Source organism: Diprion similis, chromosome 10 (genome assembly GCF_021155765.1).
Source record: "Diprion similis isolate iyDipSimi1 chromosome 10, iyDipSimi1.1, whole genome shotgun sequence".
Classification (NCBI taxonomy): Eukaryota; Metazoa; Arthropoda; class Insecta; order Hymenoptera; family Diprionidae; genus Diprion; species Diprion similis.
Genome location: NC_060114.1, coordinates 12835500 through 12859805, shown reverse-complemented (window position 1 = coordinate 12859805; position 24306 = coordinate 12835500). Strand labels below are relative to the sequence as shown.

Below are 24306 nucleotides of genomic sequence, written 5' to 3'. Positions count from 1 at the left end.
ATTTTCAGTTTCAGTATTTTCGTGTTTGTTCAAAGCCATGATATATTGACGTTGTCACTTGGGAAATCATGTTTTTCCCTTTATTTGCAACCCAAATTTTTCGATCTTGAAGATCCAAGGTCGATGTTCTACATTCTTTTAGACTGAAAATCGCTGATCGTGTCCAAAACTTGTCCCACTCTCCTTAAATTATTTGACAATTACCTACCAGCGTAAATTAAAAAAACCGTCGACTATTTGAGCAACGGTTAAATTATCGTGATTATCAATTAGGCACATCAATTATCGATTACCTAATGTTGACTGCAGGTACTTCATTGTATTATTCGAGATTGTAGGTTGCCGAGTATAACAGCGACAGGCGACAAGGCACGCGTGTCTTTTAATACCTTTTATACCTACTTCTGCGGGCTTACTTGTGCCAGCTCGCGTACAAGAGTTACAGGCTACATTTACACGTTAGGCTAGGCATACACGTACTTAAATACGCCCGCTCTTCAAGCTCACTTCTAATATCTAAAGAGCCACTTACGCGTATCACTGTTATGGTAATTTGCCGAGACCGTACGTCCAGAAGAGGTTCTCAAAGAATTAGATAACCGGCACGTGCGTAGGTACCCACTGAAAAAGACGCGTGCGATCATCGCCCAGATGCTTCCTCAACGAAATTCAACCTCACAGTACTATCTCAAATTTTCTGTAAATCATTCAGGGTTCTGAAATAATTATCCTAATTAAAACACATCCTTGTATACGTTAATATCTTTTATACACCCGGTAAGTTGGACTGTCACATGCTCAGAGTGGAGTCTATAGTAGGTAGTTTACTCTTTCACGCTTGATTTCTGATTTAAAAAATTGTTCATAATTGTTCAACCGAATTCGTTTTATTGTAAATGATATTTTTGAACTACTTTGAAATCATTCGTACGATTTTCATGAAATTTAGTACCTACGAATTTTATTTTGATAAGCAGTTTTTGCAGGAGCAAGACTAGTTATAAACCATTTTTCAAATATCAAATCATCGAACAAAAGTCAAACCAGTTACATACTTTATCCATACGATCGGCAGTTATTTGCGAAATTTTCGGTATCAACAACAGCCGTTGAAAGTTAACTTAAAAATCAAACTCGAAGGGTGACTGTGAGGGCGTGAAAAAATTCTTCTAGCGAGAGGACGAGGTCGTCGACGGTTTATATGTGTATATGTATACGTTGAACCTTGTTGAAGGGCAAAATAGGAAATGGAGAACGGGTTTTTAATCAGCGTAGTAGAGTATCCCGGACAATGCGGTGCATCCCCCTTGTTTCCTCCGCCCTCTCTGCTCCTTGGCTCGCAGGACCCTAACTTGCCCGTTGCCCGTTGGCAAATATATCTGGATGGACCAATTCAGGCCCGTTCACAATCAGGATTTAGAGAGTCGCAGGGTGGCGGTGGAAGCTTCACCGAAAAATTAAACCTCACCGAGGCAATGGCTGCCGAGAGCTTGATCGGATGGACCGCGGCATATGTCGCGCGGTTGATTGTCTGTGCGATGGGCTTCGGATTTCATGTGCGTTCATCTATGTACCTTGTGTACGTACCTAGGGGTGAAGCTCGATTGAACTCGCGGGTAGTGCCTTGTGGTGCCTTGTTCTTTGTCGTCGAGTAGAAAGAACCGAGAATAAATCCCTTGGTTGGAAATGCTTTGAGACGAATTCACGAAAGGAAGTATCGAACCACTGGAAGACGCGAGTTTTTGCAAGATTCCTGAGACTTGAAGAGAAATTGAAAAAATTATTAAACAACAACAAAAAACTATACCTATTCAATGCATAATTAATATTTCCGAACGAGATTGATTGCACGCTTTAAAATTGTCTGGATGTAAAATGTTTGAATATATATGTGTATGTGTACGTATATGAGCACAAAGAGCTGTGGTACTAAATTTGTTGATGCAATCTGAGACACCTGATCGAGTCTACGTTCCTCGGGATATCAAATTAGGGGCAGAGTCAACATCCGGTGACGGGACAGATAGCGTTGCAATCTTATACTCATCCCGAGAGGCGAAAAGGTATCTCGAAGTGTATCGTCACGTTACCTACCAAGAATCAGAATCGATTAATCGCCAAACGGGTTCCCTGGCATTCTGAGCTTATCTTGACTCTAAATGCGTTGTAGATAGAGTGATTATTCAGACGAAATTAACCCCAGTTACTGACTTTAGTCACAACGATGTTGAGGTGCGGAAGGAATAGAACATGAAAACAAAGTCCAAAGTTCGTCTTTTTTCTTTACTGCGAATTGAGAGGATCTTTTTCAGGATCGTTGTGACGTAACGATTTGATCTCGGCTCGGTAATTTGATTCGTTAAGAAATCTCTACGGGCATATTACCGTCTTTAAATAGGTTCTATATCAACCAAGCGGTGAGAGAGTTTACCTATAGTGCATGCTCGTAAAACTTGGGGATTACTAGGAACTGTATTGCGTATATTTCATCACCAAGGATGCGTAATTATCAATAAAACATAAGAAAGCTGCTACTACAATCTTCGTAATCGTGACCGATTTCATGAGAACTGAAAAATTATCGGAGTTGAGACGACGAGCATGAGGAAGTCTTAGAATATCCACGATGTGATTTCAGATGGGTGATCTTTGAGGTGCGCTCTTTCACTGAAAGTGATCATTAACCACGTCGTTCACGACGCGTTGTTTGGTTTAGTTAATAATCGCGATATAGGCAAGCAGCAATTTGTCACTTACGAACAAGCAGGTAGTTCTTGATTATGATTAAAGATGATTAGATGATCCGCAAGACCTGCGAATGAAAAGGTGCTTAATTGCGTCAGCAGTAATCGCTGCAGTCGTCGAATCTCCACGGTTACCTGCAGCCTTCGAAGCTCTTTAATACCTACCATGTACCCATGTACATCAGAAAAGCGCAACACGGTGCCGAGGACCATTTACGGACATCGTTAACACCCTGGTAGCAGCCCTTGGAGCGTGATTAAGAAGCATTCGCATCGTCGACCTGATGTCAGTCATCGCGTTGCTGCCTTCTCTCTCTCTCTTACCAAAAGCCTATATCTCGCAGCAGCGCAGCGTGATTATCTTAACAAAGATGACGGAGGTGATACTCCGGTGGTTCCTGCTTGTCGACACCTTTCCTGGTCCATAAACGCGGCCTGACGCTGGGGATCAGCGTGTATTACAACCCATGAGTGCAGGGTGCACGTCTCGTTCAGTTCGCCGCGCTCGGTGCATTCGAGGTGAAAGATCGCCGGAGATACACAGTCGTATGGCATTCATGATCACCTGTGCACCCTTCCTCGGCCCTCATACACGTGCACACAAGCCGATCCCGTCAGGAAAGGGAAGAGAAGGGAAGAGAAGGGAAGTGAAGGGAAGTGAAGGGAAGGGTTGGGGGACTGACTGGTCCATCACAGCAGCCACACACCCGGAGAGAACGTGCTCAGTGTCGTCCCTTCAGCTCCGCCACGCCGTGTATGCCGTTCGGTGAATGAACAGCGCAGCTAAAGGGTTATTGAGACAAGGCTAAGGTTAATGGTGTTACGTATTTTGCCATCTGTATTATCATGCTAATACCGGAGGCCACGCTTGACGCCACATTTGCATACTTCGCTGATCCTTCCGACGATTTTCGACGTCCATCGTTTCGTTTGCTATATCGATAACAATTATGTCTCAAGAGATAACTTTGTTATTGGTAGTCTTGATTCAACAGTCGTTTTATTGGACTTTGACCACTTTACCATGATTGTTGAGACAACGTTGTATATATACAAGTAATACGCGGTTCATTTTTGTTTGACTTATTGTCGGGAGAAAATTAAGTCGACTTGTCGGAGAAGGCTGATGAAAAGGGTGTATTTAAAGCCAGTAATTAACTGCATATCAACCTGACGATCAGGAATGTCTGAAGCTTTAGGAAATTTATAATCTACGTGAATGTAAATTGACTTTTCGACGGTAAATAGCAGTCAAGCGAAACTTTGTAATTTCAATAATCAACAGATTTCTTTACATTGACTATCTTGAATTCTGTACGACATTTGGTATTTATTCAAATTTGTCCTGATCTGGACGTTTTTGACGACATTCTCCACGGGGGACACAGCTTTGATGTCAGGCTTATTGACAATCGTTACGACATTGTCAGCGTTTTATCAAATTTCCGTCAATTCAAGAGAGAAGTATTCTTCGAACTGTTGACATAACCCTGGCTTCAGTTAGTAATTAATCGATAGTTGACATCTCGACGAGTATGCCACCTGAAATACCTTGATAACAGATAATGGTTTAGATTTTAGACACGCGTCTCTTCTCCGGGTGAATTTTACAGCCCAACACAGTGACCTCGCGACGGGGTTAGGCTACAGGCAATTCAGCGACCCCTTTGGCTCGTGGAGAGATAACCGTATGTATGTGAAGAGATAACGGTGCCCGTGCAGAACCCGTGTCAGAGTTGAGCGGCGTCGTCGGTCTGCCGGAGAGATGTTATCTTGGAAGGTGCGTGGCGTTGCAATGCCGCATGGCATGGCGTGGCGTAGCATGGCATTGCGCATCGGGACGAAACGTTATCGGAAGAGGGGCAGATGGGAGGAAACGCGGGGCACGCGCTGCGCATTCGAATATTGAATTTCGAAAGCGTGCCCGTGGGGGTAGTTGGGTATTTACCTGCGCTTACAAAATCGGGTGGTAAAGCACCAGGAGCGGATCCTCCTTTGACTTCGAGTAGTAATCAGTATCCGTGCCGAGGAGCCGGGCCGGGTCTAATTAAGCTCTAATTACTGGACAGCTTATACACTTCCTAATGGGCAACACGATATCCTACACCGATGGATGGATGGATGGATGGATGGATGAATGGGCGGGTAGATGGACGGATGGACGCTTGGGTCAGCCCCACCGTCGATGGAGATGCTCTACGGAGCAAAGGTCCTTGTCCATCGTTGCGATTACTTCCAAAAGAAGAAGCTTCGGCGTAAAAAAAAGACGCAGGTACCTTTTGCACGATGGGCATTAGGCCAAAGAAGGCGACTCGGTACACCTAGACTAATCCATTGATACAGCAGTGACTCGTAAATCAGAGGATGATGTTGCACGAGGGACGATCCAAGTCGACAGGGCAGACACAGAGACGGACGAATAGAAGATAAAGCGAGAGAGGTGTACAGATAGGTGGGGTTGATTCCTTTTTATTTCTTCTCAAGAAAATAAGGGGCACCTGCGGCCACCACGTAGCGATGCAGAGGAAGAGCTCTCGCCCTGAAAGGTAATTACTTCGTCCTATGTGCAAACAATGGAGCGGTGCCCTTTGTCCGCGTGAGAAACAAAACCTCGGTCAGTTCATGGGTCCCGGTTCCACAGGCCGTCGTGAGGCCCAAACTCATATACCTGACCAACGGGGTATAACGTAACTGATACTCGACGGCTGACTGCGTGGCTGCTAGACCCAACCAGATTAGACCGTATACGCGTCTCATAACGTCTTGTGCAATGAATTACATGAGCATTAATCAACCGAACCATCCCTGAACCAGGGTTGCGATTCGGAGCCGAAATCGTTGCTGCAGTGACGTGCGCAGCAAAAAGCTCTCTCTCTTTCTCTCGCTCTTTCTTCAGAGTGCATTCTAGCGACAGCGATTCCACAGCATGGATACTTACCGCAGTGTCTCACCCGCGTTCCATTACCATGTACAGACACCGCGGAAAATCCGGAGTTGCAGTGAGCTTCGAGTGGAATCAAGCGTACCCGGATAAACGACGGATGATGTTGTACTTCCACCCCCAAATCTCTTCGCTCTCGAGAGGGTGGAACGGTTGAGACTCTCTTTCACCTTCTCTCTCTCTCTCTCTCTCTTTCTACCGCGCGCGCACCAACCAACCGAACGGTAATCGGCAATCCTGTTAGCACCATTGACGGCGTCGACAGGGCTCGCTTCTCTAGTAGCAAAGGATCATCCCTTAATCCGTTCATTCGCATCCCAGTGCGGAACCTCAACACCGAGGAAACGAATTTCAAAAATACACCCACACAGTCCGTGAGGTAAGCGGTGCTTCAGGTGCGATGCGGTCAATAGGTATGTGAGATGAATTACTCGCAATGAGTTTATAGTGTCTGACTTCGGTTATAGCTCCCCTCGAATCACCCTCATTCACACATTGTCTTATTACTTCAGAATGAATGAAATACGGGAGATCTGTTTTTTGCCCTACATCGTTCTGCGGCACGACGACAATGGAAATTAAGGTGTTACTCTAACCATAACCTTGTGCCAGTTATGTTCGTTGACCTGATGTTCGAGGGGCGTCCCTGGCTCAGGTCAGAGCGATCGCACGCAGCATCCCCTGATCCTTGATCCTAGGAGATGGGAGAAGGCGAAGGTGAGATGTAGCGTAGAGTAGGAAAAAAAAGTGAGGAGGAAAAAAAAAAAAAAAAAAAACTACAAGCGCGGAGAGTAAACTTAATAAACACATCTTACAATGTCCCGAGTGCATAAACTGCACGAGCCAGGGTACAGGAGACTGATCTATCTCCCCGGATTTGTATTATACCCGCGGGGAGAAACGGGACAATGGATAAATGAGATTTTTTGCTATACCGATTGAGATCCCTTCGCAGTGGTGAGCATTGGACAGAGAGAAGGGGGGCTCCCTAGAGAGGACCTAGAGTATATCGATGATAGGGTGCATCCCTCGGGACGAGGGGGGATGGATGAAGAAAGGGTTGACGGTGAAGGCTTTTAGTGCTTCTGTCGTAGCTCGTAGACTTTCAACTGCCATTGTCAACGTCGTCGTGTCCGTGTGCTGCTGCAACGCGTTGACATCGCAATGCTTGCGGATCACGTCGAGCACACAATTAAACCCTCGCCAACCAACCAACCACATCCAACGCTGGCAATGAAATGGATTTGGTGGAATGTGCCGATTATTACGGTACCGCTCATGATTTTGCCCTGTAAAAATTTCCTGGCTTCTTTCACGCCGACCCATCTTGGATTCAACGCTTCTTTGCTCCCTGAAGAGGCGGCCGAGGTGCGCTGGCACCTCATCGTCGTAACCCCTCGGGGTTGGACGCGGCGTAAGTCCTTCTCGACTCCGAGAGCTCGTACATCAACCTGTCATAATTAATGGTCCCTTTTTGTGCCGCGTCTCTCTAGGATCTCAACACTTTGTCTCGGCCTGCGAAGGACCGAGATCTTGCCCAATGGGCCGTTTACCATCCACCCAGTACCCGCCGGTGAGAATCACACGATATCTGGACACCGTGACCGACAACTTAATCTCCGCGTCGCGTAAACTTAGACCAACGGTTTTTGCCATCGGTCCGTTTAACAAGCACGAACCTCTCCATTTCTAGACTCTGTGTGTGCCTATTCACTTTACTAGAAAATTACGCGAAGACGTTTGGTGAATTGTGGCTAGAAATTATGGTCTACTAATATTTATCTCTTTTTTGTGTATATAATTATCCTTTTAAATAGCCGAGGAAAGGAAGCACAGATTTTTCAGCAGAAATTTTGAACCACTATCTCTTGTCAATTTATTGTTAATAAATATACAGATCTGTAGTTATTATTTTCTTAATCAGTTCACTCTTTACATTGTTTTGTCTTAACTTTGCAATTGATATTTTCGAAATTCATTAAATGACAATTCTTGTTTCCGCCAACTGTTTCAATCTGACAGATTTGGTACGATTTCAATCATTATCAAGGTCTTGACTGTTCGGTATAAAGTCACGATCTTATAACAATACATTTATATTCAACAACGAATTCATTGGCAAAAATTTTTTAAGATAAGTAAAAAAACTTTGCAAACACTGTTTTCCAATGGCCTGATTAAAAACGAATCCATCGCAGAACCATTCAGCAACTTAAACCGCTTTCACGATACTCGAGTGTCTCGGTTTTTGTGTCGATCGAGTCATTGACCCAGCGGATGGGTGGTCAATTTCATTGCTAAAACTACGAGGTTATCCAGGAGCGTCTTCAAACACGAATCGAACGAGTTTAACTGTTTCCTGCGTTTTGCCTTGGCTTCGGTTTGGACAAAGGTAAAGTACGCATCGGATCGTGGTGGTTTAACGTATTCGAAGCCGGCTGTGGAGGAAGCCGTCTGACCTTTGCCACCAGCGGACATGCATATTCATACCAGGAAACAATCAGTTGTCGCAATCGCTTACTATACTAGCCATACTCGACACTCTACGCGATGCTCGATAATTTCCCAGATGAATTGCAAGTCGTGCCTTCCTTCGCTCGAATTCCCGCATAAAAAAAGGAACTTTGATACACTTCGATGATTCGAATTATACTTGAAATCGTCGAAGTGCTTTGTCTTACGGTTCGAAGAACGACGTTTACGATTAGTCAAAAATTCTTCCCAACGCCTTCTGCGATCCTCGCTAGATCGGATCTTCCTTCCAGACCTCGATCACTAACCAGAATCACGATTGCGAACCCTGACACGAGGCCGTCAGCACTGGCTTCATCCGGTGCTATCAATGACGATGAGCAACGCGGAAGCCATTAGCCATATGGCATCTGCCTAGCCGCACGTCGTTCCGTCTTTTCGCATTCACGCACGTTCGTCTTGACGTGAAGAGGAGATGAGACGAGCCTCGTCTGTATCCGTGATTCGAGAAAGGTGTAGATGCTTCGTTGCGTCACGTCTCGTTCGTTGGCTTTTTAGTTTTACCCCCTTTTTTTTTTACTTTTCATCAACTTTGGTGATAGAAGAAAAGTGTATTGTTTGAAAATCTCAACTTTTTCATATTTCAACGATTCTTTGCGTTTTCGGATATCTAGAATCCGAAAAATAGGTTCTTAGAAAAGCGTCATCTCGGAAACGGCTGGATGAAAAAATTTTTAACTTATAGGATTTTACGATCAAATGATAGGCATGAAGAATTTCTATGTCCCGGTTGATTTGAACTTTCGGTTCTACTGGAAATAAATCGATTATCAATGTTTAACCGACAATCCTATATTTTTTCCTTCATATCACTTTTTCTAAATAAAATAAAAAAATCTATAAATTTTTGTTTTTCAGAAATTTTTATTTTCTAATTCTTCTTTCAAAACTTTTTCACTTGGATACCAAGTCCTTTCACTACCAGATTTTTTACTCAATCGTTTTTGAGATCATCGCGAAAGTTTATTGCAGGTTATACCGACATACTCTTTCCTTTTAACGGTGATGAAAAGTATCGAAAAAATTGTTTTTCCGGCTTGCTTCCACTCTTTTTGGAGATTCCCGGTAGTTTCATTCTCCGGCTTATCGGACTGCGTGAATTTTTACTCTCCGTCACTTCGTGCTTTGAATAATTATTAGCTATCGAGTACTTTTGCGGAAAGTAGGCATATAAATATATAATTTTTAATTCTATTCTCAAACCTAATTACAACCTGAATCGCCGCCATGATATTCTAGCATTTTCGAGGGTCACACGAGGCCGTTAGTCCGAGTCAAAACGGTGATCACCATTCAGCCATGACAGTGTAAGAATGCAACAAGGGGAAAAAAAGATTCGCTCAGCCGAGCATAATAAAAAGTTTTGATATATGGACAGCAAAAGTATTTTTACAACGACGGGGAATTACTTCTTTGTTGGAATAACGAGCTCCTGGCTAAGCCGTAAGCTAGCAAAGAATTTCGATGGACTTGTAAAGTTAGTGTCAACCGCAATTTCCAGCGAAAAATATTCAGTTCTGTTTTCTTATAAGATTCGACAATTTATTTTCGTTCGAAAGATGGACGTTTCTGTGCGGCTATTCGCGCTTCGTCGATAAATTTTTTTTATCATTATGCCACTAGACTGAGAGGCTGGGAGTTTCTACTTGCGATGTCACCATATACCTACAGTCAGAACTTCTCTATGACGTTTGAGAAAGAATTAGACGAGGCACTTGTTCTACTGCCACTTGTTGCTCGTTTGATTTCAGAACGTCACGTGGTGGGTCTTCTAGTGTTTGCTTACAAAGGTCGTCGTCATCGTCATATGAGTGAGCAAACGAACGAATGGCGCGGCAATTTTTATATATCCTTTTTCTTTTAATTTTTCTTCTTTTTCTCTCACCTTATTTTCTTCTTTTTATTTTCTCTTCATTTTTCGTCGTCTCAGTCACGGTGTGATATTATATACCGCGTAAAGATGAATCGCGAGTAGGTATCTTCTCGCGGTTATAAACACACCGTGTAGCTGTTGTGCAGGCTTGCTTCGACGAGGCGTCGGATAACGACGCTGAAACACAACCCACATCCTTAGATTAATACCGGTGCATTAATCTTCGTCTTAATTAATAATATACAAATTATCCAGCCTTTCCTAATTAAGCGTGTCTTCTCTCAGCTACGCAGTTAATGTTCCTCCTTCCCCATCACCTCACCTCATCCCCAGAGTCGGTTCCTTACTCGCGGTGTCGAAATCGCCGACCGCGTTACATAGCCAATTATTTGCAGAGTCACTCAAGGTGGTGGGTGTTTTTTGTATTCTACGAATACACACTTACATATGTATATAACTATGGAAATTATACATTCATATCCAACGCGATATTAAACCCCTTGGAATCAACATTCGGGGTGCAATTACTTCGTTGTCTCATCTCTTCCTCTCAAAAATCGACTCAATTTTTCAAAATACTTCTATATTTGGCAAAGAAATGTAATTCCAAAGAAACTTGAAAGCTATGCGAAGGTTAAATAACAGCTATTTATGTGGCATGCCCGTAAACCGCCTGTTTTTTTTGGCAAGGATAAAGATTTCAGGACGAGCGGAAGGCGAGTACCGTATGGGCATTGAAAAGCGAAACGAAGAGTGAGGTTATGTCGCGATCTGTTCGAAGAAGCTACTTTATTCGGCAGTTTGGGATGCGCACTTCGAACTGCGCATCAAAACTGGGAAATAAAGACTTTATTCCGCAACTTTGTTCGCTGCCGTATAAAGCGTCACTTTACGGAACGAAAACTGCCACAAAAAGTGAACTTTTCAATGCCCCCATGCTGTAAAAACAAAATTATACTGCGATTGAATCTGAATACGTGTATTATTCCAAATGACATGATTAGTTCAAAGCCGCATAGAATCAATCGCTGCCCTTAACTGAATCGCGATGAGATTAATGTCACGGGTTTACCAAATAAATCAGATTAGAACTAACGCAATCAATTCTTTTTCACCGTAGCCGTGATCGCTTGGAGTATAAAAAAAACAGGTGGATAAATACGCATGTCGGCGTTGAAGGAGATACCGACAGTGGAAAGATAGAGACAGAGAGAAGGACCCGGGGGGGGGGGGGGAAACAGCGAATTAATCAATCTCGAGGTGTGTACGTTATAGGTATAATACATGGGGTGCAGTGTGTTGACCGACCAGACACAAAAACCATGACCAGCGCAACCCTGTTCTCAACGTGCAGACGTGACGTGGCATTTTGCCACGGACAGCATTCGAGGCGGAATTTCGAATTTGGATGATCTACATGGTCTACGAACCCTGACGAAAAGGGGTAGCTCTTTTTAACCCGTTCTGGAGCAACAAGTTGGCCTCCATGTTGACCGTGGCATCGCAGCATCTTGAAAAGCGAACACCGATTTAACTCTTACGCTGTACACCGGGGTCAAAACGACCCCACGGTATGTTCACCGTGAATTCTAGATGAAAGATATACGAGATAATCTGATTTGATCCAAGATCAATAATGAGATATCGTGAACATCGTTGATTCATTCTTTTTTCAAAAATTCAACCTCACTCAAATAAATATTTACGTCTTTTTTTATCGCGCAGTATCTTTATATGTATATATATTTTTCAATGTGTGTATGCCTTGAGAGGTACTCAGTCAATTTTTAGTGTAGAACGAATCATTTTCCGGTATTTTATTACTTTACGAATGTTTTTCGTTAATATTAAAAATTTAACTTTAATATAAAGTTAACTAATTTTCCATAAAACGTAACAGTTAATGAGTATCCAAAAAAATTTTCGAGCTATTCGAATCGACATCTTTGTTTCTTCGCAATAGTTTTTGATGTGGGGTCGTCGGCGACCCCAGCGTGACTCGAGTGTTATACACTGGAGGTGTGGAGCGTAAGGGTTGAGAACAAAAGACATTGATGAGATCAGAGGAGAATGAAATGATTCCTCTGATATGCGGAAAGCGAGAAAACAGCTCCGATACTCGAGTGATTTTCCGTGGTCACAAAGTTCACTTGACGATACACACTGCGGCGTAAAAACACGGAAAACAAGCGACTCGATGGGATCGTAAGTGGGTACACAAAGTTGGTAATATTTATCCGGGGATTCCCCCTGCGTGATGAACAACACGCGTGCTACGCGATAATCCTCTCTTCCTTCGCATTTTGTTCAATCTCTCCTTTTTGCGCGCGCATTTTATTGGAGAACGTTGCAGCGGTGCGTAAGGTTTTAGGCTTGTCAAAAGCACGGATGGTGTCGCACATATCGAGAGTAGCCCAACCCAGCGGGAGTCAGATTTTGAGTCGCTTATTGCCGAGGTGTTGATCTGGCAGAACTAATCTGTAGCTCAGTCCGATGCCTTCCCTCAATACTGCGCTAACAAGAGCGCGCGCCTCTTTAACCATTCTAAAAGCGCGGGGATCGCGTCTGCATGAGAGATCCGCGGCTCCAGGCACTTCACCGGAGCCTCAGACCTTCCATAACCTGACCCGATCCCCCCTCAGAATGCCCGGCGCGCGCCGTTGCCACGGAGATGAGCCCGTGTATCCATCCATTGGAAGCCAGTGGTAATCGGCTAAGCCTTCATGCGACAAGACCATTATTAAAAACCCGGCAGCCCCCGCCTCATCCTGGATATTCCCACATTGTGCGGCTCTGCCCAAGGCTCAATTTGCCGGAAAAAGTCGCCTTTCTTCTTCGCCTTCTACGTCGTTTTTTACAACGCGCTGAAAAACACCGTGTGCGCATTGCGGGGGCTGAGTTTGCGACCTTTATTAGTCGTTATTACGCTCCTGTTACCTGCTCGACATCAGCAGTCACACTCGATTAACCAGATTCAATCTTCGTGCGGCCTCCCTACTCGCACCCAACATAACTGGCCCAATAACGGGCTCCATTGGATAGAACGTTAATGATTTCATGCTATAAAATAATAGGCGGACCCTTCTATTTAGCAATGTCGCATATCGTATATTCGAGCTTTACGAGCTTGGACTGGGATCAACTATACACGACCGACATATGCTGCGCCGTAAAACTCCCCATGGAACACGAGAGTTCCTTCCTACCGTGGAAACACGGAGCTTGTAGGTATGCTTGTGTCTGGATCAGAATCATCCACGCATGTCAGCGCAACACTGACAATTTCATTACCTTGGTATCAAACAAGTGTGACTTCCGAAGGAAACGATATTGTTATTTCGAGGTGGATATCGGAACGATAGCAATCGAGTGCAGCAGCTAGCAGAGAGTGTAAGTGATCAACACGTGTGGGAAACCTCCAGCACCTACAGCCATACTTGGTAACTGACGCACACATTCGGATTGTAAAATATCTGTGTAATATGTAGGCATGAATCTGTTCCAGGATAAGAAATCTAAGCACCAATGAGCATGTAAACTGGTTTTACGGTCGGCGTGTTCCTTCCAGATGTTAACCACTTACCGAACGCAAATTGCATGCCATGTAACAACCATTGGCTATTCCTTTTGCAGTAAGTTTGGATCACTGAGGAGTCGATTATGGACTCATTTTATTGACCATTACTGCACAACGAGATGCGTCCATTCTGATCGTGAAAGAAACAAGCCGTGTATCTTCTCTATCGGTCTTCGTTCATTCTACGAAGCAGCATCTTGTCATTAAGGTCGACGGAAGGAGGATTCAATTATTCGATTCTGAGCTGAATGACGTGTCTTGAAATATTCTCTCAGCAGCAGCATATCGTCAATTGCGCGATCAATGAGTCGCGTTGTTAAATTTTAGACAGTTGGTACAACAGGCGATGAGAGAAGAGTGGAATTGTTTCGATGGATGAATTCGGTTGTCAGAGAGCCGGGCAAGATGATAGCCGGTGTCTAGAGGATAAGATTAGTAAAACAATATGCCATCACTGCTCGGAGTGTCTCTGGAAGTGAGTGAATATCCAGGGGGAATATCAATCGAGGAAATTTACGGACAGGACAAGCGACGACTACATTCCTTGAATAAATCACGCTTCATCCAGGAACGCAATCACAGTCGCATTCAAGACGCCATTCGGCCAAAGAATAATTTTCTACCTTTTTACTCCACTTATTATCGTCACCGTCTTTCCTCGCTATATCCTGCAGTTGTTTGCGCGTCAATTTCTCCCTTTCTTCATGAGATGCTTACTAACTGCTCCTCGTGGCCGTTTTAGTGTCGGTTTTCAACATCTTGAGATAGCATTCTCCACAATTCTCGGTATCAGCTTTTCAAAAACAGTTTCTCATAGTTGTTCACATACCAATTGTTGGAATTTATACAGTTTGGAAATCATTGACTTTGAGTTAAAAATTACAAATATTCTAACAACTCATAAGTCGCTAACTTCACCGTGAATGACTGATGCCAGCATTCCTGAGGTGGCCACAAAAACATTCTCCTCAATTTCCATATTTATTATACACCTACTGACGTATGGTTTCCAGACGCTGTCCGCGTTATCGGTTAGCCTGTAATTCTTTATCTCGAATACATTTAGTGCTGCTCATTAAAGAACTACCGGGAGAGAAGACTGATAGCGAACTGAGTTATTACACTGTAAAGTAAACTGCGCCGCCATGCCGCCACTACCTCAGTCTGTCGTCTGTTTAAAACCGTCTCTCGTGGCTCGCCATTCGAGACGCCATCGATTGTCATATTAGCTATTCACTTCAAGAGTCTCGGGATTAATCCTACGTTTGGCAAACCTAGTGACCAGATCGCTCGCATGCTCGTGAAACTTGAATCCTCCACATCGTCGTCCTCTCCGACATTTCATGTGGCGTGAAAAAATTGCTCAATTCGAAAATCAAAGTCATCGTATATTCAGGTGCCCGTGTACCTGGATAGTAATTAATCAGTGTACCCGACGTGACGTAGAACTAGAGTATCGCATAATCTTCCCAACCACTGCTCGGACCCTCAGTCATACATTATTCTCTTTGATAAATCCAGCGCGGATTATCATTGCACGCAGAATCGTTACTCAGCGTCAGATTTAGCATTGAATCAATAATTGCAGATTTTTTAATCAGCCATTTATCGCGTAAATCGATCGAGTCTAATGAATTCCGTATGAAAAAATGACAGTCGTAAATTTCACAACAAAGACTAGGGAAAAAGTGATTAATTTCTGCTGGTACGGTGCAAGGGAAGGAAGGACTTAACATACCAACTGCGTTTACGTCGGGAAGACTTTGCAACAGGTATGCATATTGCATACATGCGAGCTCACGCGTGAAGGCTAGGCTTCACCCCTGGTTATATTGAGTTACGGATAATCCTGGACGTCGGTTCCTCTGAGGTAATTAATGTGTTTCTTGTTCGATGTTTTCTTTGGGCCTGGGGGGTTTTTGCAGAGATAAAAAGAGAGGGATGGAGAGGAAGAGAGCGAGAGAGAAGAGGGTGCCGTATAAGGATAAAGTATGCGCGTCCCGCCGACCCGACCAAACTGACCATCGCATCGCCTCTTAAGGAAGAGGGTCTACATCCTAGTCGGTGGATTTCTTTCTCACACTGCGCCCTTGCGCCGGACATCTGGACACGGGACAGCTGTCCAGGGGTCCACCCAGGGGTCCGAAGAGGGTAGAAGAAGAGTAGTTCACCTCGGCGAGGAATCGTCTAAGCAAATCTCGGGCCGAAACGCGCCGATCAAAAGTCTTACGGGCATAATAATATTTCCCATTTACAATGGGGATTCCATGGGTGAAAATCCAGATTCCTGGAGGCTAGGCAAGGGGTCGATGAGATACCCGTGTGACCCTCGTTTTCTCCCGTTTAATAGAAAATATTTTCTCACTATCCAAGGAGAGGTTAGAAAAATTGTGTTGATCGTGTTGTGGAAACCTTTTTCTTTTTTAATCGACGAAAAAAGCTAAGGGAGCTGCGACTCAGTTCTCTGCGCCACCCACGGGACCACCGGCGGACATCCCTTCTTGGTAGTTTTCGAAAACCCTGACACTTGTCCACCCACGTTGCCTGCGGAGGCGTTTCCGCCCCTCGCTACCTGTTAGGGCTCCTAGATTTCGGTAAAAGCCCGAGGTCTTATGGAAATTAAATGGCTACTGGCAATTAGCATATTTTTAAATTCCAGAGGAATCTCCCGTCGGGAGTGTTCGAAACGATTACACTCTGCGTGCGTGTGTATGTGTTTGTATGTGCGTAGAGCACTTTGACTTTTCTGTCCTCACGCATGCTTTCCCATTTTTTCCCTTTAATGTAAATCAGTGAAACTCTTAGCTTCTCTTAGATTTTCAACGATTTTTTATATTGTGACTAATAATTGGTAGACGGTTATTTTCGTTGGTGTTTTCTTCTCTTGACACGAAACACGTGTGTTCGAGAATATTTCTGCTCTTCATAGCTCTTCGCAATTTCTAGAACTTCAGGTATAGGTATATGAAAACGGTTACGTTAACTCGCTCTGTCCAGTAAAAAAAAAATGACAGGATCCAGCTTCTTCGAATTTATTGTATCAACGTAACGTGCAACAAAGTGGTGAACAAGTCAGAGAAAGAAAGAAGTAGAAACCACCAACCATCACACGCGTCAATCCTTAACCAGTTATGCCAATGCCAATGCTCTGGTGCAACGGATTCGCAGTAGTGGACAGTGTCCAGTACGTCCCGTTCAGGGAAACTGGTTCCTCTTAGTCGACGCGGGACGTCCCGAGGCAGGACTGTTCTCGTGGGATCCGGCCGGTAGGAACTTGATTTCGAAATTTCATCGCCAGTAAATGCATGCAACAATATATGCGATAGAACGGTGTGGAACGGAAAAGAACAAGTCGATCCTGATTTCGGCCCACCTCGAGTAACTCGTTTCCAGTTACGGGTCGTCCCAGTCGCCGGTTCTATTCCTTGACCATCGCAAGATCCCGCGATGGACGTTGACAGTGGTTCAAAACTCCTCAAAGAGTCCCAGGACCTCGCACCTAGGAGGTCACAAACGGTCGTCAAGACCGGCAGCATGTGACACGCAACTTTTAGATGGAATAATTAAGTCGTCAGAGTCTCGACGATGATAGCTGCCTACCGTTGAACACTCGAAAAGTGACGACTGTACTTGGTCACTTCGAACAACGGCTTCCGTGACTTCCAAGTTTCCAGCCGATCTGGTAATCAGCGAATTTTTCACTGATCACACTTTGTGGCAACGATTTGAACCGATTGACCTTAAACGATCCGTGAGTCGAATTCGTGTTTTCCTGTGAGTTGACCCAGGCTATGGTTCGGGCTTGACATCACACGGTCCACTTGAACCGCGTAATTTGAGCCGATTCAGAGTGTGGAAACGAGAAAGATGAGGGGAGGAATGGTAAAGTAAAAAATTTCTGCCAGACCCAGTGCGGTGTGTTGTAAAGTGTGAGTCGAGTCCCGGGTGACATGTCAGCGTTGTAGATGACCCGTGGAATGGTTCAGACATGGTGGTTCAGAGTTCCGAATTTCGCGATAATTACCCGACGACCCCAGTCCCTGTCCACATGGTTTGCATCAAACGGGGAACCGCTTGGCCTTCTCGAACCAAAAACAGAAATGGACAAACAGAAATTACGAGGCTTGGTATGGTTGGTATATGGTCGTGTTTTGAAACGTGGAATAACTCGATTTGTCGCGCGTGGTACTAAGCTCGTTTCATCAAATTACTGGTATATGTTGTAATGCGTTCTTGGCACGTTGGAGCGCAAATAAGAAATATAGTAGCAAGAGTAAAAAGAAAATTTCCATAGTTTTTACTCGAACCACTGCGCATGGAATAAAAATGCGTACATATGCCGTCTGCGCAAGATACTAATTCCTATTGCGCTGATGTATGTATGTACGGTACTAATGGTGAGAAAAAGCGGGAGTCTTCGTGTCAACAAGCCTGCTCAATGTGCATCGGAACATAAGGTTGATGTGTGTAATTAATGAGATAAATACCATCAGTCAAGTATACGTATCCACTTATCATTCGCAGAATAAGTCGATAATTTAAATGTTTTTATACTAAAATTTTATTATATATAGGTACATAAATACGTGCAAGTGTCGCTTACATAACCAGCCGCTATCGCCATCGCTGCTATCACCCGCAGGCTCGTGTGGAAATGTTTCATCAACGATATTAAAATGCCACATTAAAAGATTAATAATATACGATAGCGTGCGGCTTAAAACTCATACTTGAATTCAAGAAAAGTGTAAAACCACACGAACCAGAGAAAAGGAGACCTCGCCTCGAGTCCATTCCCATAGGATTACATGGGATTACCGCATACGCGGTGTGCCTTCGGTACCAAATGCCGCATTATTTCTTCTATCTATCGCCTAATGTTGCGGAAGACCCGGAGAGGTTATAAATATATTGAAAATGGAGTGAAACTCGATCGTGGGAGTCGATCGTTCGGCACTCAAGATTTCGAAGGAATGGAAGAGAGAGACTTGACCCACTCCATTATGCCCCATAGGGTCCTTTATTTCTTCGTCGCGTCTGGTCATTGTCGAATAGCTGCACGCTCTGCGGTCTCCTTCTCCGCACCCACATGCACTTCGCACACCCGTAGATTCCACCAGAGTATTGTGCGACTTTCGAGCATTGTGCCAACGCACACGCACCATCCTCGAGGACTCTCTTATTCCGAAGCCGCTATTCACTCCCTGACCTTGTTTGTTTGCTGCGTAGGATCCTTGTCAAAACACCCGCTACACCGACGCTACAGGGTGCTAAACATTTCCTAGTTGTTGGCCCCGATTCGCCATTGTTGTGTGGTCAGTGCACACGAGGTCGGGCCTTCCTCGTTCGTGGGGGGTTCTTGATGTAACCAGGATGCGTGGGTTTCCGTCCGAGGCCGAATTCCCCCACGTCTTAATACTGACGCGAGAAAAAGAGCTTTGATGATGTCCGTCGGATCGTTGGTTCGTATTATTGTTTCTAAATTCGTTTTACGTACGTACATGCAATTTATGATCGTTAGTACGTATACCGTGTATAATTGTGATGATTTATTGAGCCAGTTTTCCTGTCTCATCAGCATCGTCCTCGTATACTATAATAATATGTAGTCAGAGTCAAGGGGTATGGACGCATACGCCTACGATTTATTATCGCGTATCTCTCTTTTATTTGTTTTTATCGACCAGTAACTAGGCGATGATTATAATTATTCTACGGACCAGTCCGTCGATTAGATATACGCTGCGATCCGCACTTTGTAGTATATCGAACCTCGAGCAGTCACTCATTTCTATTTTTTACTGTACCATACCGATGGATGTCGAATGCATGCAATTTTTGAAGGGATGAAATCCAAGGTCCACCAAGTCGGATGTCGAGTTGGCTGGTGTTCGACTCGTCCGAGACTTTCTTTAAAATATGATGGTTTTCACCATGCCTGCCAAAAAGTGAAGGGCCGATCGAAGAGCCGCAGCCCTGTGAAGACGAGGCCAGCCCCTCGAGTCACGAGTCGCGGTGAATTTGATTTCCGTCGACGGGTCACAGTGGGAGATATACTGCCGCGAGTGACAGGATATGGGAAATTCTGTGGGTCCGGCTGCGTAAACTCAGGGCTTCGAATCGTCCCCCTGCAGGCTTTGGTCAGGCCGAAGAGTCGAGGCGACCCTTCCTCGTCCGACACGGTTCATAAACGTTTTAAACAAAATTCGGAAAATCTGAATCCGGGAGAGAAAGAAATATAAGAAGGGAGAGAAAAGGTGGAGGGAAGCTTCGGTCCGAGGTGTGTGTCGCTTGTTAATAACGAGCTATGCCTGCGCTTTCTCTCTCTCTTTCCTTTTGTCGTATGGTCAAACCAAAACCAACACCCAACCGCATGTGGTCTGGACTGCATGGGCTTCTCGAGCAGGCTAACAAGATTCGTTCTTCGGATTATTTCCGCATTTGCACCATGTGGGAAAACCGCTTCATCTATGGAATTTATTTGTGTATTTGCTCAGCTATGTGCAGGCTCACGTTGTCAGGTAGTTACGCATACCGGAGAACGATGTTGTCAAAAAATCAGACCGAGACTTGCGTGGCTCGTATGCTTTGAATTTTACCACTTATAAAAACCTCGAAATGCCCTCGCGATATAATTTATACATCGTTAATCGTGACTTGAAACTCCTGCTCTGACAGGCTTCGTAAGCAGCGATGTGCGATCGTTTTTAAGAGGCAAGAAGCGCTGGTTGAACTTTTTTGAAACAACTTGAAACTCCCTGGAAACTCAAACGCTCACTTTATGCCGTTCAGAGTCATTTTTCTCTGTCCTTTGGAGTCCTTTAAAGACGTGCAGGAAGTCTGCAAGACGTGGATTTTACCGGAACGATGAATTCCCACGTGACGTTAGATGTTCCGCTCAACCTGAACGACGTTCTTATTAAAAATCAGACTCACTTGTCCACATTCCTTGCTCCTTGCTCCTCGAGTCCTGGTCGTGAAAAAACGAGTGATTCAAAGAACAAGTGACAAGGGTAGCGTGGATTAGACGATTAACTATGGTTGGTCTGGTCGTGATCTCTTCTGAGTACAGTCGGTTCAGATCATGACCGATGATCGTAAAACTGGATGATAACTCAATCGTCGCTGTGTAATTTGACTCGAAGTGGACGAAGGGGATGCAGCGCGTAGCGAGAGATATAAACTCGATATTATATACTCGAGGTTATTTATGAGGGCTTATCAGATCACACCACTTCACGCGGATATTAGGTTAGGTATGTGAACGCAGGATATAAATGTGGATTTCAGCTTCTTGAGCCGTCGTTAAGACGTCGTTAAATCATCGTTAATGAGGAGCGTGTAAACGGTATTGATATCGCATCTCCCTTCAGAGGCCAGACACTGACGTTGTCACAAGATAAGATCAAGAGGGTTAAACGGAGTGACTAACGTTGTATTAAAACCGAAAAACCGTGGCCCGCAGAAAACAGCTTCACACCACTTGAAGAAATTAAATATCTTTCCACGTGGCAATAATTTCCGCCCTTAAAGAAAAGGACAAGAAAAAAAAAAATCGAATAAAAACGGAAAAAGCATCGACTCCCCTTGCACGCTAAAAATCTAAAGTATTATTTCTTCGTACTATTTCAACGATTTGAAAGCCTGATATAATGCGCGTATAGGTATTATAGGTATAGGAAAAGTCACTGCAAGTATTCATCGCGGTTACTTATGATTTTGTATCGCTCGATTTAACGCTATAGTCGTTATACCGGACTAAAACGGTATTTCTACCACAGTTCACCCTCTTTTCGAACGACACTCGATCAAAGATCGAACTCTGTTTCTCTTAATTCGGAATATATATATTTTTTTTTTAAATTATAATTTTTTCGGAGGAAATTCATTCGTCGAAGATCGTCGCACTTGCACGTCGTTATTTGGTAATTTCTAGCCATTCGAACGAGGGTGGTTTATTTGGTCCGCCTCATGTTTTTCATTTCTTTCCCTTTTTCCCGTTCCACTCTCTTCGTCCTTTTTCTCTCCCTCCCCCCCCCCCCCCCCCCAAACTCCTGCCCCGCCGAAACACATTAAATTAAGTTACGGTCCGTGGATTTTTAACGCAGTTATGGGAATTCGAAAGTTATTTATGTTCCTAGTGGAGTGACACACGATAGCGGTAAGGACTACCACCGATAGTGATTCGTACGTATAACTCACGTACACATATTCACCCAAGATCGCATGGTGCAGTGCTCCATGGGATAGACAGACGCTGGGAAAAAAGCGAAAAAAAGAACAGAAACAGAAGAAGAATGAGTAAGACTCATGGAACGAGGGAAACCATGCTCGAGTTCTCAACGTCAAACGGTCATAAAAATCGAGACATATACACGCATGTATATATATATAATACATATATACACTGCGGACGAATATTTTCAACGATCATCGTACGGACAGTAACACTTGATATTTTTTTTCTGACGTCGGTGTGACCGAAAAGATAATCTTCTCGTTAAAAGTCGATATAGAGACGATTTGGGGGGTGAAAAGGGATGGGATAAAATAAAAAGAATTCGACGGCTGCAAACCTTCTATGGTTAAAAACCAATCGAACATAGAAAAGGAAGGAGCGGGAAAAAAATGTCTCGTTCGAACCCGTGGAAAATATGATATATGCATGTCCGAAGCCGCAGGACGAGGATTAGTCAGGACGGCAGGTCCGCGTCCGTCAAAGCGCGCACCGCTCTGCCTCCGCTGGGTCCTTCTTTCGAGGGTCCTACCAGCAGGAGGGTCGCCTTTTTTTTTACCCATTCTAAATATGCATTATCCAATTTAGTTCGATTACACGGACTAGCCCATGACGCTGGGCTGCTACCCAATTGGCCCCGTGCCTGCCTACCTTCCTTCCTTCCTTCCTACCTACCTTCCTACCTACCTACATAGGTATATACCTACCAACCTCTGGCTCACTTCGCTCGTCCTTTGCCTATAACCCTCCTACGCTGACGAGGACGTAAAAACCTAATTTAAAAATGTTTAACAGCTGAACGTTCGACCGACTCGAAGTTGTATATCGTATATTCATACGTGTAAGCATGTGCGAGTGTTTTATTGGCTCGAATGCCCGAGTGACAAAATTTCAGCGACGTCCACACGGTATTTTTAATAATAAAAAAATAAAACAACGGGGTCGTTGGAGACCCCACGTCAGAAATCAGTGAGTAGAAACGGAGATGCCGATTCGAATAAATTGGAAAAATTCTGGGATACTTTTTAAGTGTTATATTTTACGGTGAATTAGTTGTCTTTATAGTAGGTACAATGAAATTTTTAATACGAACAAGAAGCATTCATAAAACAACAAAATAACCGAAAATGAATCGTTCGAAAAATCATAAATAACTGAATTTTCAATATTTCGAACTGGAAACTGACTCAGTAACACGAAAGACATAGATATTTATGAAGAAAAATGTATAAAAATTTATTTGAGTGAGTGGAGTTGAGTTTTGAAATTCAGTGTTAGCTGATTTTAGTTTCTCTTCACTATCATTTAGCGAATAGATTTTATGACGTTTTGGAAACCGGGGAAAAACAAAATCTCAGAGATTTGTTACTACTGTGTATAAAAAGAATATTCAAGTGTAAAGAACCACGCGGTTCGCTTGTTCTTGATCGGGGAAAAACATACCATGAAAAACTGTTGTAAAACTGTATTATCTTATACATGTTGCAAAAAGTGATTTATCCATGAGCTTGAAAGAAGATCGTGATGATTGATTCCCATAAACTTTGACCAGGTTTATTGGTCCAACAAAATTTATCCTGTAAAAATCAGATGCTTCTAAACTTCGATGACCGTAAATACTATATAAAAGGAAATATCGTGAATAATAGGATGATTGTCGAGCGATGAAGAGATTCTTGTCCTGCAGTACAGAAACGGCGCCGCGTTTATCTCCATCTGGATAATTAATTTCGAAAGTTAGTCCAGAGGGAGAGAGTCGCTTGCAACGATTGATCCGAACAATAGACAGGTATACTGCCCATGCCCATATTATCGAACGGACAGCCCAGCTTGGAGGGCTGCGGATGATCCCGTAGGGCAATTGAATTCCCAGTCCATCCATCCCGCGAGAATGGAAGGGAATATGGCGAATCGCTGAAGCCGCGGCGTAATATCAGGCGCAAGAGATAAGGAGAAAAGAAACTGTAAGAAGAGAAATCCGGTGTGTTTTTGTACGCCGTTAGTGAAAAGGTTGCGCCCTTTTGAGTGAAAGTGGAGCCGAGATATTTTCGTTATTCGAAAACAAGAGCCCTCTGACCCAACCTGTAAACGCGAGCAACGAACAATAATCTCCGAAGACCATTCTTGTTTTTCCTCAAAAGTGGAAATTAGTCAGTGTCTCTGCTTTCCGGAACGTCTATTCCAGTTACAACGAGTTCAACAACGATTTCACGCCCTCCCGCTGTGCTCTGGTTACCCCCCGTCGACCCAGTCGCTATGGGTCATCCGTCCAAAGTCGCCCTCGGAGTGAACCCACCTAAGTTCGGACCCTTTGCATTTATTGGGCCAGTTTTGCGGTGGATTTTACCATTCCGGGTAATTTATAACTACTCTAGAAAACTGTGACACTGGATTTTCGGCATG

General features: G+C 44.0%; 1 protein-coding gene and 1 long non-coding RNA gene across 4 annotated transcripts in view; one reads left to right on the top strand and one right to left on the bottom strand.

Moving 5' to 3' along the window:
• The window catches only part of LOC124411071 (steroid receptor seven-up, isoforms B/C), a 121012-nt gene extending 100431 nt beyond the window's left edge, over positions 1–20581 (bottom strand). For all 3 annotated transcript variants that reach the window (XM_046889936.1, XM_046889937.1, XM_046889938.1), the window contains exons 1-2: positions 20577–20581; positions 13279–13292 (exon numbers count right to left, since the gene is read on the bottom strand). The gene's annotated coding sequence lies outside the window, so the exon portion shown is untranslated. The remainder of the gene's footprint in view (positions 1–13278; positions 13293–20576) is intronic.
• The window catches only part of LOC124411075, a 169323-nt gene that overhangs the window by 118845 nt on the left and 26172 nt on the right, over positions 1–24306 (top strand). The gene's annotated exons all lie outside the window — the stretch shown is intronic.